Source organism: Mytilus trossulus, chromosome 10, assembly GCF_036588685.1.
Source record: "Mytilus trossulus isolate FHL-02 chromosome 10, PNRI_Mtr1.1.1.hap1, whole genome shotgun sequence".
NCBI classification, from domain to species: Eukaryota; Metazoa; Mollusca; class Bivalvia; order Mytilida; family Mytilidae; genus Mytilus; species Mytilus trossulus.
The window spans coordinates 75,079,993-75,099,755 of NC_086382.1; the positions used below are offsets into that span (position 1 = coordinate 75,079,993).

At 32.4% G+C, this 19,763-nt stretch overlaps 1 pseudogene; it reads right to left on the bottom strand.

Moving 5' to 3' along the window:
* Positions 1–12,256: 12,256 nt before the first annotated feature.
* Positions 12,257–18,630, bottom strand: LOC134688170 (uncharacterized; annotated as a pseudogene).
* Positions 18,631–19,763: the final 1,133 nt, after the last annotated feature.

Consider the following 19,763-nt stretch of genomic DNA (forward strand, 5'->3'; position numbering starts at 1 on the left):
TTGCAATATTTAGAGAGAATGAGTAAAGATGCAAATTCATTTGTTAGTGGAGAAGAATATCCGTTCTCTGATGATCTCATGGAAAAAGACAAAATTTTTGATAACCTTATCCAACCTGTAAATGGCATTGATGAAAAGGCATGTGCTTTTGCACAGATGGCATTTAAAGGATTACATGGCGTTCTGGAAAGAGCAATGAAGGAGCAACTGCCTGGTGGAAAATTCTTTGAGCCAACACAAATGAATCTAAATCTGTTATTCCACATAATAAATTGCCAGAGCGCGTATTTGGTATGTTGGATTTTTTTCTAAGGTATAGGCCAAATGCTTCTACAATTTCAAATGAAGCATTCTTAATGTTTGTATTTAACAAGTCATCCGATTGGCTAGAAACATTATCACAGGAAGAAAGAGAAAAGCTTCTCAATGACAGTATAAAGGAAGGAAGGGAAATTCGTGTTAAGTACAGAAAAAGGTTAGCAGAAATTACAGAGCACAGAAAGCAAAAGTTAAAGGATAAGCAAATTGCATTGGAGAAAAAACAAAAAGCGGTCTTAAAAGCAAAGAGCAAACATACAAATGACATTATCTACTTTGGCTTATGGCAAAACAGGGATCAAGTAGGTACGATATTGGAGGAAATACCTGGGGTGTCAGAAAAGAGGAAAGCATTAATTTCCCAAATTCGCTTTAGACAAAAGGTGCTTAAGCAAAGTGTAAGTGATAAAAAGATTTATCATGTTACCGAAAAGGGTAAAGCTCACTCAATTGACAAATTAACAGAAAATGTGTTGAAATTGATTAAAGATGCTGGTGAAGGTGTAGGGTCTGAGAGAAAATCTCAGAATGTTCCATTATTTGTTGGGAAACGAGTTGTACATACTTTTGAAGACGGAAAATGGAATGGTCGAGTTATTAGTGTTGTTCAAGGATTTCCTGACTTTTATAACATTATATATGACAAAGATGTGGAAGATACTACTACACCCACTGCAATTTACACATATAAACTTAAAGAGGACTATAGAAATGGTAATCTGGAAATTATTCCAGATGTGCCAGTGGTGAGATGCAGAAGTTGTTTGACACTGCAACTTGCACATTTGTTGACCAGATGACACTTTTAAACACTTAAAAATTTGATTTGCATGATTGCATGTTTGTTCTTTCTGAAAATAAACAATATCGGTTTTGTTAACATTTATGCAGTATCATCTTGTACATATGATTATGATGCGTTGAACTTATTCCAGTCCTAGACAAGGATGTTATCTGCTCTTTGGTGACATACTCCCCATTTCTATTCTAAATCATTGATACTCTGAATAGTTGCACATTAACTAGCAACAATGTATCTATAAATCAATCAATTTGCAGAAATGTAAATATGATTTTCACGATTTTCCCTTAAAAGTTTAAAGATGATACTGTCCTGCAGTTAATCGAATTATTAAGACCACCTAAAGGTTTCTTTGTTTTTAGCCCTAACATCATGAACTTTTAACCAATTATGTTTCACTTATATTAACTTTTTTGCATTGATTAAAGGAAAGTAAGAGTAGCACGACTTCTCATCTTCTTGTTCATTTTTTAATAATTTTAAAACATCTCATCATGCTCAAGAACAAAGAAATTTAGTTGGCCTTACAATGATCTTAGTAATGTTTGTTTATTTTGACCCATATACTAGTATATCATTGATTAGTACAGTAAATGTAACCTTCGATCACAATCTTTGCAATTTTGCAGCAACATAAAAACTTTTAATTTTTCTACGCTATACACTACTATTCCTCATGCTCAGTTGAAAGATCGACTTCGCCATCTCATAAAACAGAGCTTTTTCTATAAAAATGGGAATCGTAGATACAAATTTCTTGTTTTTGGATACAATAATTCATATTTTGTAAAGAATGACACTGAATCTTCCAGAAAATATACTGAAGATGATATTATTAAAATGCTGGACTTTTTGATCGACAATATATTTGTTGAGTTTGGAGGATTTATATTTCAACAGACAGTCGGTATTTCAATGGGTACTAATTGTGCACCCCTGCTGGCTGATTTGTTTTTGTATTCGTATGAAGCAGAATTTATTCAGAACCTTCTAAAAGACAAAAGAAAGAGCACCTTGCGAAATTCTTTAATTTTACTTTCCGATATATTGATGATGTTTTGTCATTGAACAACCCATACTTTAGCCAATACTTACATCTCATATATCCTAGTGAACTTGAAATTAAGGATACTACTGATACTAAAAGGACTGCTTCATACCTTGATCTTTTCCTAAATATTGACGTAGATGGACGACTTCACACGACAATCTATGATAAACGGGACGATTTCAACTTCCCAATTATCAATTTCCCATTTCCTAGCAGTAACATACCCTCTGCCCCTTCGTATGGTGTTTACATATCACAATTGATACGTTATTCACGTGCTTGTTCACACTATACGGACTTCATATACAGGAGTGTGCTCCTTACGCAGAAACTGCTCCATCAAAGTTATGAGGAGGACAGATTAAAATTGACACTCCGTAAATTTGATGGACACCATCACGAATTGGTGGATCCATATGATGTCTCTTTAACCAAACTAGCTATGGGCATTTTTACCACATGGTAGATTGTGGTTTGTCATTATGTCGTCTAATCTTTTAATTACCAAACGTGACTTATTCCCGATTGTGACTGTTTTGCTGAATGGGAATTCGTATTACTATAAGACGTGTTTCTGTACTTGTTTATCCCAAATTCATGTATTTAGTTTATAGGTTTAATGTTATATTTGTAATTCTCATCTTCTCATTTTGTCAAATGTGTTGACGTCTTTTTATTAAATTTAGATGTTACGGAAAGAAAAATTAATCAACGCCTTTATTAATCATATTTAATTTTGTACGATTAATTACGTTTGAAGTTGGATTTATAACAATCTGGGCATATATATATTACAGTTAATTGCTATTAATAAGTATTGCAATATGCATTTTGTTTTATTAAATGAATTATAAGTTTTTAGTTCTAATATAATCTTAAAGCAATCCCAATTCTAGCTCACTTTTAAATTATATTTTTTCATGTGTGACGTCATGCTGTTTCTAAATTTCATAAATTCAAATGTGACATAACGTTTGCCTTTTCGCCATCGTACGTGACGTCATTTTTTTTAATTGCGTTGACGCCTGGACTGATTCTGGTGTGTCTATGCTGTATTGAACTTGGCATCATGTATTCGGGTTTAGTTTTCTGTAATAAGTTTATACTTTAGTTTCATTATGAATATATCTTTCACATTCATTTGTTAAAATTTACTGTTTGCAATAGCATGAATCGTTCTATATAATAGTGTTCTCATCCCGGGCATTAAAACAATGCTGTATTTGGCAAAACCTTTTCAACTTATGATCTTCAGTGCTGTACAACTTTGTACTTTTTTCATTTTCGATCTTTTATATCTGGGCGTCACTGGTGAATCTTGTGTGGACAAGACGAGTTTTTGGCGTATTGAATTTTAAACCTGATGCTTTTTGTTATCTATTAATCATGCTTTTCTTTGTCTAATATGTTCTCTTTTTTATTTGTATTGTATTCCTGTAATATTATGTTGTCATTTCAATGTTATATTTAACTTTGTCATTAAAGTGCGAGGTTTGGCATGCCATAAAACCAGGTTCAACCCACCACTTTTATTCCCCTTTAAAAGTGTCCTGTACCAAGTCAGGAAGATGGCCATTGTTTTGAGGTATTGAGAAAAGACGTGGCACGGTATTTGTCTATCCCAAATTCATGTATTTGGTTTTGATGTTATATTTGTTATTCTCGCGATGTTTTGTCTGTTGCTTGGTCCGTTACTGTGTGTGTTGCGTTTCGGTGTTGTGTCGTTGTTCTCTTATATTTAATGCGTTTCCCTCGGTTTTAGTTTGTTACCCCGATTTTGTTTTTTGTCCATGGATTTATGAGTTTTGAACAGCGGTATACTACTGTTGTCTTTATTTATTGTTATTAGGCCAACCTGTTACTTGAATATATAAAAACAATAGAATCTGAAGCGAGATGGTAACTTAAATACTTTTGCTCTATACGTTTTCAAGACATTATAGTCAAGTCAAACACGCCTTAACTTTGTCTTTTCGTTGAAATTATTGCCCAATTTTAGTATTTTCCCCAAAAAACAAAACGGACGCAGGGAGTAGAGATGAAAATAATGCGTCGGAAAGATCAATTCAATACTTTTCTACGGAATTATTTTCAGCGGACATTTTCATGTTTCAATTTGACTATTTGATTTTGTCAGTTTATATGGACTTTTACCTTTTCAAATTTACAATAGACAAATGAATGTAAAAGTTCTTTGTTTTGTTATACTTTTTTTCATCAGTCTCATAAGCAAAGTAGGGACATATATATGGACAATAAAAAATCCCTGCATTCAAACTATAGGTATAAAATTGACTAAAATGGCAAAACAAGTGGATACAAAATAACAACACATTTCTAAAATACCATGCATCTTAATGCACATATTTATGCAATAAACAAATGCCATAACATTTAAACATTCCAAGCAAATCAAAGAAATAAGGATATATACAAAAAAAGTAAAAACACAAAAATACTGAACTCCGAGGAAAATTCAAAAAGGAAAATCAAAAATCAAAAGGCAAAATCAAAAGTCCAAACACATCAGAAAATGGATAACAACTGTCATATTCCTGACTTGGTACAGGCATTTTCTAATGTAGAAAATGAGGTTCAAATCAAAGCCCAAAACTATGCTTCAATATTAAACATTTATTTGTGAAAGAGTAACAACATTGCGGCTTCTGAATGTATGTATGTCTCTGCACTTCGATTATCGCTATCCTTAAATGTTTCGAAAATACTATGTTGGCTTCAAATCTGGTTATAATAACATTATTGCTGAAATTGTTTTCCTTTTTTTTGGTAAATTGTTAGCTCAGACTTACAAATGATATATAACTGATATTTACCATGTGTTAGTAATGAGGTTATCAAGAGTTGAGACTGTTAACTTTAAGATTGAATGTACCGGTTAGTGAGGTCTTTCAACATATAGCAATTATCGATGAAAAGCTTGTAGCAATAAAATTGATGAATACTAATACATAAAAACACGTGTACAAACATATATATACTTACTCTTAGCTAAGTGTTCTATCATGTGTAAGAATAGAATAAAATACAGAAGAAATATGAAAAGTAAATATGTACAAAACAATATAAAATGGAAAATGGAAATGGGGAATGTGTCAAAGAGACAACAACCCGACCACAGAAAAAAAAAACCAGCAGAGGGTCTTCAATGTAGCGAGAAATTCCTATAGTATTTCATATTGAGTTTTGCTGAAATTAAAACCAAATACAAGAAGTGTATTATAGCATTTTTTGTAACAGTATTCATATGATATATATGTGACTGAAATAATTAACAAGATTACCAAATTTCATGGTCAATGCATGAGGGAAATTCTTCGGAAACTGACGCTTATATCCTCAACCAATGCGTGTTTCGAGGATCAAAATAACTCCTGATAACGAGTTTAAAGTCTTTCTTTTAGATAACTTTGGGAAGTTAATTCCGTGCTACTGTGGCTTCTTATTTATCAATGTAATCTGTACGTATAATGTTGTACCCGAATTTCTAACAACTTTGCCAATAAGGTCTGTTTGTTTTATTTACCCATGGTCGTTTATATAATGGAATCTTATGCGACTGTCATATAAGTGATAGGTTAAGCTAGCTTTAAAACCAGGTATTGATCCACCATTTTCTGCATAATAAAACGCCTCTATCAAGTCAGGGATATGATTGTTGTTATTCATTCATTTGATGTGTTTGAGCTTTTGATTTTGCCATTTGATAACGGTCTTTTTGTTTTGAATTTTCCTTGAAGTTCAGCATTTTTGTTAATTTACCTTTTTTGTAGAATGTTTAAGAAGATTACCTTGGTTTTGGGGAAAAGTGATTTACAATAGGACATTTACTTTCGGAATGCTCAGTACTTTTGTTGCCTGTAGTTCAAGGAATAGTTTTAGTGTTATTTTGTTATTTTACAAATACAGATTATAGAGGGAAAATGGAATCACGTTACTTTCGATGACGTAGCATTTACTCTGAGCAAACAAGACGACTACTGTATAAGTCAGGATGATAATGGTCACAATGTGGATGATTATAATGTATCCATACATTGTTTGCCTCGTCAAATCGTTTATTTCAGGGTTTTTTTTGCTATTTGTTTAATTAATTTGCGCTGTCTATTTGTTGATAGATTTCAATTACATTTTAGATGATGACAAAAGAAAATCTGTGAAAAGGAAAACCTGATAAAATAAAAATATAACTGTCCACTCGCAGAGGAATTGACCATCTGAAATTAATCACATTAAATGGTACCAAGTTTCCTGAATACAAGTGGGGCGAAAGATATCAGGGGGACATTCAAAATGATAAATCGAAAATACACTGCGTGAGATGCGCATTTCTCTAAATGATGTCTGTTCAGTAATGATTGAGGCCAACATATTTGAAAACAAAAACTGTAATACAAACCAAACGTTATAAAAACTCAGGCAAAGTTGACCTTAGATAGATTAGGTTATTTCTTTTAAAATGTCCGTTTTGGTCATATCGCTCTTCAACTGTTTCGGGTCTTATACAACCTTGGCTTTTAAACATTAGGCCTTGACGTTTCTGATGAAATTGTTAATTAGTTGTTTGAAGTTTTTAAGAGCCGATCAAATCGAAACGCTTTTTAAGTATTTCCACCTTCGGACAAGGAATCATATCTGTCCATGAGTGAGACTTATTCCATAATTTCAAATGATTTCCAAAGTTTATAATAGCAAATTCAAATACTTTTATGTTCTCTTATGTAGACGTAACGCGCGTCTTGTGCATCAAATATAAGCCTTTTACCTTTGATAACTATGTAATAACAATTTTTCTTAATTTGGTCCCCCAAAAATTATTTCCCTTCATTGGTATTGTAAAATTCTATACAAGAGGATATATCTTACATATGATATAATATAGAATACAAATATTCAAAAACACAAAACTGTTTACCTATAGGTTTCATTTGATTGGTTGAGCTAAACCTCATAATATCATTCTTGCTATCGTCTATAACAACATTTCTAGTAACAGCTACCATAGTTTTTTTAAATGGTTTGCATTCATTGAACGTGATCGTCTGGTCTACAGTAAATGCAAATGTGAATCCATTCATTCCATAGCTTCTTGTAGAACTTAACTTTATAATTCCTACGAAATAAAACATAACAGATATATCAGTTTAATGCAAATGTTTACAAAATCAACGTTACATTAACACTGATCATCATCATTAATCGCTGTAATCCAGGACAGGATAAAACTTAACTTTCTTCATTTAAAAAAAGTATGCACAATATAAATCATGTCAGTGTTATATTGAAGAATGTTAACCTGAAATGATAGCAACGGTAAACACAAAAAATCTTTAGAACAAAGCTATAGCTGAAAATAAAATAAGTAATTCCTGCAACACTAATGGCATCTGTCGTGTTGCATATAAAATAAAAGTTGCATAAGTGAACATATATCAATAACAATTATATCATTAGAGAATTATCTTACCTTTTGCAAAACTATGATAAACTTCGGTGAAGTCATTTAATGTTATACCGTCTACTTCATCTGGTACTGTACCTTCTACTAATGTCTCAACTAAGAACTCGGAAGCATCATTGACTAAGAACATTTGAGTAATTGTTACTGTCTTATTATTATCAAACTTGATGACTGCTGTTCTGTTCAGTTCTCCACCTAAAAGTAAAACATAGTTATATAGTTCATTAGCTGATGGGTATCCTCGATCATCATTCACTTTGACTTCCACAATTGACATTTATAATTGTTTAATAGTTTAATAATACTTTCGAATATGTGATCGTACAGCCTCATCATTATAAAGGACAAACAAACAAAAATTGCTGAACACGAATCAAACATTTTATGAATATACAAACTGCATTCCTGTCATATACTTTATTTAATCATAATTGTATAAAGACTGCCTTTTTTTTCATTTTGCAAATATTGAACTTCGATTCAATGAAAAGTAAAATCACAAAAATACTGACCTTAGAGGAAAATCAATTTGAAAAGTCCGTAATCACATGGCAAAATCAAATAACAAAACGCACCAAAAACGAATGGACAAGAACTGTCATATTCCTGACTTGGTACAGGAATTTTCAAATGTAGAAATGATTGATTATACCTGGTTCTAAAGCGCTAACCCTCTCACTTTAATGACAGTCTCATCAAATTTCGTTATATTTACATTAATGCGTTAAATAAACAGACAAAATAAGTAAAATATTCAAAATATGGGTACATTAGTCATCATCGTATGACAATTTTAAAAGGAACAATTTAACAGAACACAAAAACATCTACTATCTACGAACACATTCATTGATTTAAGTGTCTCACGTCAGAAATTTGTTTGCGTCACATAAATTTGTCGTTAAATGTGCATACAAACAATTTTAAAATTTACATAGACAATGTTAGCATACAGGGTTAAAAAATCAAAAGTATGTAAGAATAAATTTCAGAAATAGACCGAGATTTAAAATAGTCCAAAAGTTATATATAGAATTTATAAGAATCCACAAATTGTTAATTCCACTACAAGATTGAATGATTTTGACGTTTGTGGTTCAACGTATATTGTAATTCATAATCGAAATATATCATAATGACATATGATAGAATAATATCATACTGACGGGATCTTTTAAAGTACAGAGTCACGTTATAAGAACAAAAGAAATACAAAAAGTCGCATATAAAAAACAAACCACCAAAAAATTAAAGCCAATACAAACACATTGTATAAGTACCGACCCACGTCAAACGGATATCACATACAACCATTCAACAGTAAAAGTAATATTAAAAATAGAACAAAGACAAATAAAAGAACTATAAAACACGTTGGTAAAATGATAAACAACATCAATACGCAGAATCTATACATCAAGACCATCGTGTATTATTTGAGAAGTTGATACGGAATATCTATCAACAAGGTCTTGGTACCTTCCGATGAACTTTTTTTTAGAAAAAGGACGAGACGTTCTTTGACATATCCATGGTTCATCAACTTTCTACTCAGACACTAATGACGTTTTACAAAGTCTGAGTAGGAGCTTCAAGCTCTTGAATATCGAATAAGTTGGGAAATATATATCCTATATACAGGTGAAGTTGGTATATTGCTACTAAGGTGTGGGAAATTTATAATTTCAAAATTAAAATGTCTCGTTTGTCATAGATTTTTGTACTGAGATGACTGTGTAAGTCAAATTCGAGATATAAGCCTAAAAAGGAGGCAGAGGAAGCCGTGTCTGTTGTTTCTTTAATCTCTAGTTCTGGGGGATATATCAATGGAACCCAATCAGAAAAGTTCGGATTGTTTATGGAAAGAACATCATCACTATATCTGAAAGTGAAATTAAATAATCTGGCTTCTTTGATACTCTTGTCTTTGACAAGTGTCTAGAGGAAATCCAATTCATATGAAAATAAGCGCACAGTTTGTTCCCATAGGAATGCCGACAATTTGTTGGAAAGGTCTACCTCCAAACTCAACAAACATGTTGTCGATAAGAAACTTCAGCATAATGACCACTTGTTCTTCTGTGTAGCATGTTTTACCTTTTTGTTTGTCACTATTAACGAAATATGCCTTATGAAATCCCAAAGTAATAAATTTATAGCGTATGCTTAATATGCTTAGGTGTTTATTTGTTTAAAAAGTAGTAGGCTATATTCTTAACTGGTACATTAGATTAAACTGTACCAACTGAGGAAATGAAAAACGCTCGGAATTTATTTATCCTGTCAGGGTAGGTATGTCAATATGATCATTATCATTTATTTGCAAACATATGTTATGCTAATACAGATTATCTTTGCAGACAGAGTGTCATTCAGGTAAGTCAACATGATTAAAATCGGAAAACTAATCTTTATTTCGAACTCTAAGGAAAACGCCCAAACACATCATACATATGAACAGTTGTCATATTCTAGGGTACACGCATTTCCTTATGTAATCAATGGTGACAGTCGCATAAAGTTTCATTATATTGACAACAATGAATGATCAAAATAAACAGACATAATGGATAAAAATGTCAAACATTAGGAAACAGCAGTTTGCATTGTATTATTATCTTAATCACTATAAAACAAGCAATGATGTAAACAAGGAAAACAAATAATTATCTTCTATACTATAATTAGTTTAAACATTCGTCATGCGAGTACACACGCAGTGAGTATGTCATCAAGATGTTTCAACGTACATGTACAACAAACAAAAACTTAGGACAGCATTCAAAAGCCGTACTATCACATTTCTATGTTCAATTAGATAAAATCAGGGCATAAACATGAATCTAATATATACTTTGAATTTGAACAGTACAATTCACTATTAATATTGTACTAACTGTAAAGATCAGGTGTCCACATTTTGCTTGAAAACTATTTTACCCAAAAAATTAAACTGAAAATATCATTGTTTCAAACTTACACATTTTCGTGATTAGTGCACCGTGATGTCGTCATTTTGCATACACTTTAAAAACAGTAGATCACGATTAACATATCAATTAAGTTTTAATTGATGTGAACACAACTTCATTGTAAACTACCTTAACCAGGTCTTCAGGTCGAAATGTTAGAACATTTATGTAATCGCGAAGAGTTGATAAAACAAAAACACAAAACAAACATGTAAAGCTTAAAACGGATAAAGAAGTGAATTTTGCATCAAGAAGATTTATCCTTTATTTGAAATGATTTTAAAGTTTTATAAAATCAAATTTCAATCAAACATTACCCGGTGTTTTTCACGCAAGTATCAAAGTAATTGCTATTGGGTTTGTGATACTCCCGAAAGTTAACAAATGTGTCAACCCAATGGTAGCAATAGAACAAACAGTACCATAAATACTGCGCAATATGTGCATTTCAACAATTAAAATGTCTATTCTGTGATGTTTGTGGTCAAACTATTAAAAAAACCATTTAAACAAACGTTGTAAATCTGCTAAATAGCAAATAAGACCTAAACAATTAGCATAATCAAATCTGGGCAAAAACGTTTTTGTAAATTTGTATATCTTAATCCAAATGTGAGACAGACTTCAGTGTTTTGTTGTTTCCTATTTTGTACATGGCATTGCGTTCTTTAAAGTCACAACTTTTTGAACTATGCACTGTGAAGACATAATCAATATAGCGGGATGTGAAGTTGATGGATGATGTAAGATCTTTTATAGCTTCTGTATTAATTCTACCTATAATCATTTCATACTGTTTATGAAAAAATAGAAGTTGTGGTATGATTGCTTATGAGACGACTATCCACAACACACAAAATGTTACAGAAATTAAAACTAAATGTCACCTTACGGACTTCATCAATACGCATTACCTATACCACATAGTCAGCTTCAAAACGGCCCGAAATGGAAAATGCAAAAAAATCAACTTGAAAAAGAGACGGTCTAATTAATGTAAAAGATGATAAACAAAAATCAAAATGTACCATGGCATCAAACGACAACCACGGCATCTAAAAGTTTTCAATGGAGATTATATGTGACCAGCCATGAGATTTCCAGGCTTATGGAGGTATCAGAATCAAAACGAGTTTTTTTGCATTTTCATGAAGTATACATAGATACAAAACACCCAGAAAGTGTTTTTGGTCTAATTATTAAAATTAATAGAATTATGGTAATTTTTGTGAAATGCGATTTTTTTAAAAAAGTACCATTTTGCAATATTTCTAAGGTTTATCTAATATTATTCTCCTTGCAAGTTGACATATTGTTGTGGTTTTTTTTTTGTTTCTAGCCTTTCATATTATCAAAATGAAACTTAAGTGAACAAAACTCATTGATTAGTGAATTTGAGTTTCATTAAGCAACCATTCGGTTTCCAAAGCAACCATGGATCTACTTTTCAAATAAAATCACTCAAAACTTTTTTTTCTCGCTTTTTTAAGTAGAACTTAAAATCTGTATGTCACTAAAAATATGTGTGTTCATACATGTATATGTTTTGAATCAGTAATTAGTATTAATTTAAAAATAAAACATGATAACTGTACTTTAATGTGTTTATATTAAAGTAAACTTTTATTTAGGTTTCAATGGACACAACAATTTTCCATTTCTACTTGTCTCATGTCCAGTTTTTTTTTACAGTAGGTACATTTCCTTGTACTATTCCTGTCCTGAATAACTGTAATTTCCGGCTTTGGTATAGTGGGTTTGGGGCAGGTAATGTCTTTGCTTCCATAACAGAGTGGCCTAATCTCTTGATACAAGTACCATTGACGCATTGCGTCCAAGCCCTTTTTTGGCAATTCCGTTGGTTCAGAAAATGGGTTAATTACAACTCTATTTTTTAACAATCGAAACTGTTTTTCATCATTGTCACAGTACTCTCTAACAAAAACTACTCCTGGTGATTCCTTTATCATCCGAAAGTGATGATATGTTGTTAGTGCTGGCAACTGTTTAAACAATTGCTTTAAATATAACTTCCAGTCGAAAAATTTATCAGGGCAATCTTCATCATCAACAAGTTGTGCTATATTATGGTTATTCGTTGAGGAATCTGTAACATATTTGGCTATTTCCTGGAAGGTTTCTGCTGAATAATGTCTCCATTTCACCTTTAAAAGAACAAAATGTGAATTGAATATCAAGTTTTGTTTGCCAGAATTGTACCAGAGAACACTAAGATGGCAACTTGCAAAACATGTTCTTTTTAAGTTTGACCAAGTTTGACCATTCCCTATTCTTTATTTTCTTTGTTTAAGATAAATGTTCCATGTGATGCAAAGGGCTAAATGTTTGATATGACATGTTAAATTAAAAGTCAATGTAAGTTCTTAAAACAAGTATATTGTATGAATATCCAAGTCACTTGAATCAAGTGTGATAAATATAAAACCATGGTAGTTCTTATTAATGCAGTATAAAGTGATGTCATTAATATATTACTTCAATACTTTCTTTAAAATGTTTTTTTTTAGTTGTAAACACATATAATAATTTTGAATACCTTCCATAAAACAAAATATTAAATCTCATTTTTAGCTCACCTGGCCGAAAGGCCAAGTGAGCTTTTCCCATCACTTGACGTCCGGCGTCCGGCGTCCGTCGTCGTCGTCGTCGTCCTGCGTCCGACGTCGTTAAGTTTTACAAAAATCTTCTCCTCTGAAACTACTGGGCCAAATTAAACCAAACTTGGCCACAATCATCATTGATATATCTTGTTTAAAGTTTGTGTTTAATTACCCGGCCAACCATCCAAGATGGCCGCCATGGCTAAAAATAAAACATAGGGGTAAAATGCAGTTTTCGGCTTATAACTCAAAAACCAAAGCATATAGAGCAAATCTGACATGAGGTAAAATTGTTTATCAGGTCAAGATCTATCTGCCTTGAAATTTTCAGATGAATCAGACAACCCATTGTTGGGTTGCTGCCCCTAAATTGTTAAATTTAAATTGTTCCTTTTAAAAGTTTTGGATTCTCATAAATTCTATGTATAATTTTTGGACTAGTTTGATTTCTGTAATTTATTCTTACATACTTTTGATTTTTTAACCCTGTCTGCGCTCATTGCCTATGTAAAATTCAAAATTGTTTATAATCCAGGTACTTTGGATAACTATTGTATGCACATTGAACGACAAATTTATGTGACGTATATAATTTTTCTGACGTCAGACACTCAAATCAATCCATGTGTTCGTAGATAGTAGATGTTGTTGTGTCCTGTTAAATTGTTATACGATGATGACTGATGTTCCCATATTTTGACTATTTTATTGATTGTGACTGTTTATTTAACGCATCATGTAAATGTAACGGAATTTGATGAGACTGTTATTAAAGTGAGAGGGTTAGCGCTATAGAACCAGGTTTAATCCACCATTTTCTACATTTGAAAATGCCTGTACCAAGTCAGGAATATGACAGTTCTTGTCCATTCGTTTTTGATGCGTTTTGTTTTTTGATTTTGCCATGTGATTATGGACTTTCCAAATTGATTTTCCTCTAAGTTCAGTATTTTTGTGATTTTACTTTTTGATAATTTTAAGAAAATTTTACTGTTTGGTTATTATCTTGAATATTATCATAGATGGAGATAAACTGTAAACAGCATTAATGTTCAGCAAAGTAAGATTTACAAATAAGTCAACATGACCAAAATGGTCAGTTGACCCCTTAAGGAGTTATTGCCCTTTATAGTAAATTTTTAACCATTTTTCGTAAATATCCATGATCTTTTACAAAAATCTTCTCCTATGAAACTACCGGGCCAAATCAATCCAAACTTGGTCACAATCATCATTGATGTATTTAGATTAAAGTTTGTGTGTTTAATTACCCGGCCAACTATGCAAGATGGCCGCCATGGCTTTAAATAGAACATACTGGTTAAATGCAGTTTTTGGCTTATAACTCAAAAACCAAAGCATTTAGAGCAAATCTGGGGTAAAATTGTTTATCAGGTCAACTTCTATCTGCCCTGAAATTTTCAGATGAATCAGACAACCCAACAATTTATAATTTTGGTAATTGGTAATTTTAAGGACATTTTACTGTTTTTGGTTATTATCTTTAATATTATTATAGATGGAGATAAACTGTAAACAGCAATAATGTACAGCAATTTAAGACTCAAAAATAAGTCAAATGACCAAAATGGTCAATTGACCCCCTAAGAAGTTATTGTCCTTTACAATCAATTTTTAACAATTTTCATAAAATTTGTAAATTTTTACTAACATTTTCCACTGAAACTACACGGACAAGTTCATTATAGATAGAGATAATTGTAAGCAGCAAGAATGTTCAGTAAAGTAAGATGTACAAACACATCACAATCACCTAAACACAATTTTGTCATGAACTGTCTGCTTCCTTTGTTTAATTCACATATACCAAGGTGAGCGACACAGGCTCTTTAGAGCCTCTGGTATTTAAATCAATCACAGACATTGATTTGAATAATTTCGATGTGTATTCATTCTATCTGGTATCCTGGTTGAAGATGTACAGTTAAATATTCTAAGTTTCAGTGGTGAATAGAAAGGAAAATGAAATACAATTTAATACTTTACAAAAGCCTATTTTCATTCATATAAAATACTTGCATGTAAAATTACATGTTTATACAAACATGTAGGTATATTGCAACTTTTCACTAATATGTATGACAGAAATAAAACATACCAAATTACAAAGTTCTTCTTGTTCTGCCCTGTACAGTTGTCCATGTGAAGTTTGACTGTTGTTTCCCCATATAACTTATATTCAAAATGGTGATGTAGCATGCTAATTACACTATTGGCACCCTTTCCAGTCTCTTCGCTTTCATCAACAAGGTAAAATATCTGTGATCCTAAAAGGTCAATGAATATATATAAATGTCATAATTATGTTTACACAATGTTAATTTCTGTGTCATTTGGTCTCTTGTCTCACACTTAAATTATATACACAAAAAAGATCAAACTAACTGTACAAAAAATTAACCAAATGAATGTTGAAAACATAAGATGCATGTCTTTAAAGTGCAAACAAGACATACAGTACATGTATGTCAATATTTTTAACATCTGCTGACTGCATTGTACTAATATTCATTCACCAACATGACTAAAGAATAAAGGCAAAAATGTAGCATTATATTTACCTGGACCTTCAGCACAGACACCAAAACACTGACATTTCCTTAGAGTTTTGAAAAACAATGGACCCACTTGTTGTGCATAGTGTGGATAGTGTATTTGTTGTGCATAGTCAAAGCTGTAATGCATGCTTCCTTCAAATGATAGTGGCGGTTGACCTGAAACATAATGTGTTACAATTATAATAATTAAAAAAATAATGTACAATACAGCTTTTAATTATCAAAAAAAAAATATGCTTTTTATGTGGTTGAAAAAACTTTTTGTTTAAAGCAATTCAACGTGGAAAACAAATGGGGTATTTGCCATAGTTTATAATGCATCAACTGGCTGATACATGTATGCAATCCAAATCAATCCCAAATTATCAATACTTTGAAAAATGTTCCGAGATACAACTCAAAACTTGAATGTGCCTAAAAATAATAACATGCATTTGACATACACCAATGTACATGTTAGGTACAAATCATAAACATGTTCAGCATGAATGTATGTGAATGAAATTGAACATTTTACACAAAATGATTTATTGACATGAAAATACAGAAAATGTTTATTCAATGTACATTTTGTACATGTAAATGTTTCATTGACAATCATACCACATTTTCCTATTTTCAAATAAATTGTATATATTACTGTATTTAAAAATGTAATATGTTTTTATGCAAATATGTATGTGTATATATATATATACTGAGTGCCAAGGAAAACGCAAAAAAATCTTATAATTTTTATTTTATTTATATGAGATCTTTGTACAGTTGGTTAAGACAATTGACGACAACTTTACGGTTGAGTGATTTTTGGAACAAATGAGAAGTAAGGATTATTTTGAACGGACATAAACCGAGTTCACCACTTTTCAACATACGCACCATTTTCACGATTTTGTCATTTAAAGCTTGGCTAATGTCATGAATTTTCCCGCCCTTACTTTAAGGAAACTGCAATAAACATCTTAGTAAATCCCGGGACTGTCTGACAACCAGCGACATGCAGTTTTGGACATGATCCAATAAAGCCTTTCACTGCATACAATTACGAAAAGACTGAAGTTGTAGCCTCTACCATAACCCAAATCATCCACAAATTCAACCAAAATGGATCATTTAATGATAAGCGACATCCCGGGTACCAAAAGCAAGAAACGCTCAGCCAGACCGATACATTTTGTCTCAAACATATTCGATATTGACTCTGATGGGTGTACAAAGGTCGCGAGAGTTCAATGGTGGTCACAGTAGATCCTTTGGAGCAATTTCAGTAAAGAACCATTTGCGCAGAAATTGTTAAAGAGTACCAAAGTCTTTCCTTAGTGACATCTAAACGGCCATAAGTCGTAAATATCGAATTCTGTAGACCAAAAATCATTCATTGTGTACCAAAAACCGTCGGTGGCGGTTACATAGACATTTGGCACCCATCTTGACCAAATGTCATGTGTTTCGCCCGATTTTGTTCCGACCGAGGAAATTTCGCATCAGGGTGGACATGGTTTAGACGATGAAAACCACCATCAATATCATGAAGTCAGATTGAGTTTGAAATGCGGGACAAGTGGAACAACATTCCTCGAGATCACATTAAACGTCCGGGATGATTAATTCCACGGCGCTGTCGAGATTGCGCTGCACATCGGTGTTGTAACATGTTTTGTTAGGACTGTAAGTTGATGATTCGACATTGAATGTTTCGTTTACCTATAGCGTCTAAAAGATAACAATGAAACATTTTTGTTTCATATCGATCTATTGTTAAGATTGTTAATTTTCAAAAACAATTTATTTTGAAAGATTATCATTTCTAATATGAATTTTATTTTTGAAAAACCAAGTGTTGCGCTTTCATTGGCACTCAGTATATATACATTTGTACATGCTCATATATTACACTTTAATTGAAAATAAGCATGACTAATATAACATAATTGTTCACAATCAGGATTTGTTTATTCATGACAATTCAATCCTTACAACATTTGCACAATGTAAATTTACATGCTTGTACATTTTGTTCATTTGTACATGTAAAAATGTAAATGTATGCTTTTTAACAATCACTAAATATAACTTTAATGTACTGACCTCTGTTTCTTTGATTATCTGGTAACTGAGTATAATTCTCCTTGCTTTCTTGGCATTGCTCTCTGTACTAGTCTCTCTGTTTCTTAGCCTTTTCAACATGACCACCATAGTTTTGTAACAAAATGGTCTTTTCTTCTTCTGTCATATTTCCTGTGTTACTTAAACTGACAGTAAAGCTTTTGACAAGTTGAACATAAATCTGTTGCTGGTTTCATGAGGACTATTTGTGGACACTGCTCTAACCACAACTTCTTAAACTCAGATAAACTTATTGCCCTGTAGTTAAGTGAAGATGCAGCTTCTTGATATATTTAATGTACAAATGTATGTCAGCTTTAGTTTTATCTGATGGCAGTTAAGTCACCTTTAAGTCTTTATGATTTGGCAAACGACCAGACAAGGGGACTCCAAATTTTACACCATATTCCTGAAGAAAATGCTTCACTCTCTGAATATCAGTTCTGGACAAAGCATGCTTACGGGTTTTACCAGTGTTTCCATGAGTCCTGGGTTTTAAACCTTCTTTTTTCAATGATTTGGATATAGAATCTAGCTGAGATTTTCCAATTGCATGTGCAAATAAAAAGTCTTCCTACATAGCTGGTGGCCATTAAAATAATACTGCTGATTTATTCTTTCTCTTTCTTTGCTTTTGTGTTTTTTGGCATCAACATTTGTGTCATTCTTTCTGTGTGCAAACAGTTGAACTTTTATTACCATGTCAAGCTAATTTTTGTCCATTTCTAAACAACTATATCTATATTCAGACAATACTTCATGGTTAACAATAGTGCTGCATGGTACTTTATTGTATAGTTTTTCACATTTGCAAGTGTTTTCAAGAAATTCATTTATGTCTAAATCACTGAAAGCTTTCTGAATTGGCTCTGTATTTTCTTTGTCAGACTCGTCATTATCTGTGTCATCATCATCATTTGTGTTAAAGTCATGTTCATTAATTTCATTGATTTCTACATTCCCAAAAAAAATTCTATCGACTTCTTCAATTTCGTTGACGAACTCGTCATCTTGTTCATCAATCAAATCCAGCGGTACAGTACTTGCGTTAGAGAAAACAATACTTTGACTTTCTTCTTCTTCTTCTTCTTCTTCTTCTTCTTCTTCTTCTTCTTCTTCTTCTTCTTCTTCTTCTTCTTCTTCTTCTTCTTCCATATAAGAGTTGGGTTCCTTTAATGAAACGTTTAAACTCTGCGGGACTACGCATGGTGACATCACATATCTAGTCCCCTAAGGCTATATACAGTATTTACAACAAAATCAGTTTGTTACGGTTAAAATTATGTACAATCGTCCAGTCTGGTATTAATGTGTTGTCTGTAGCCTTGAGCGAAAATCTTCCACTGATCCCGCTTCAGCAACCCTGGCAGGTAATGTATTCCATTCCACGATTGTTCTTGGAAAGAAGGAGTTCCTGTAGACATCACTGGTGACCCTCTGTTGGTAAAACTTGTGTCCTCCACGAGTTCTACTGTCGCCACCTTTGAGGTAAGTACTCTTGTTGATGTCTATCAGCTCATTCTGGATACGATAGAGCATGCATAGCCTGTTGTCACGGCGTCTTGTCTGTAATGTGTCCCATTTAAAATCTTCTAACATTGTAGTGACGCACCCTGGTGTGCGTGATGAGTAGTCATTATAGACAAATCTAGCAGCTCTCCTCTGTATAAGTTCTAGTGTGTTGATGCTTGCTTGGTTGGTTGGGTCCCATATAGTAGAAGCATACTCTATGACAGGTCGCACGAGTGTTGTATAGCCAGCAGCCTTTACTTTCCTGGTACACTCTTTAAGGTTTCGTTTGACAAACCCAAGTGTTCGGTTACCTTTTGCTGTAA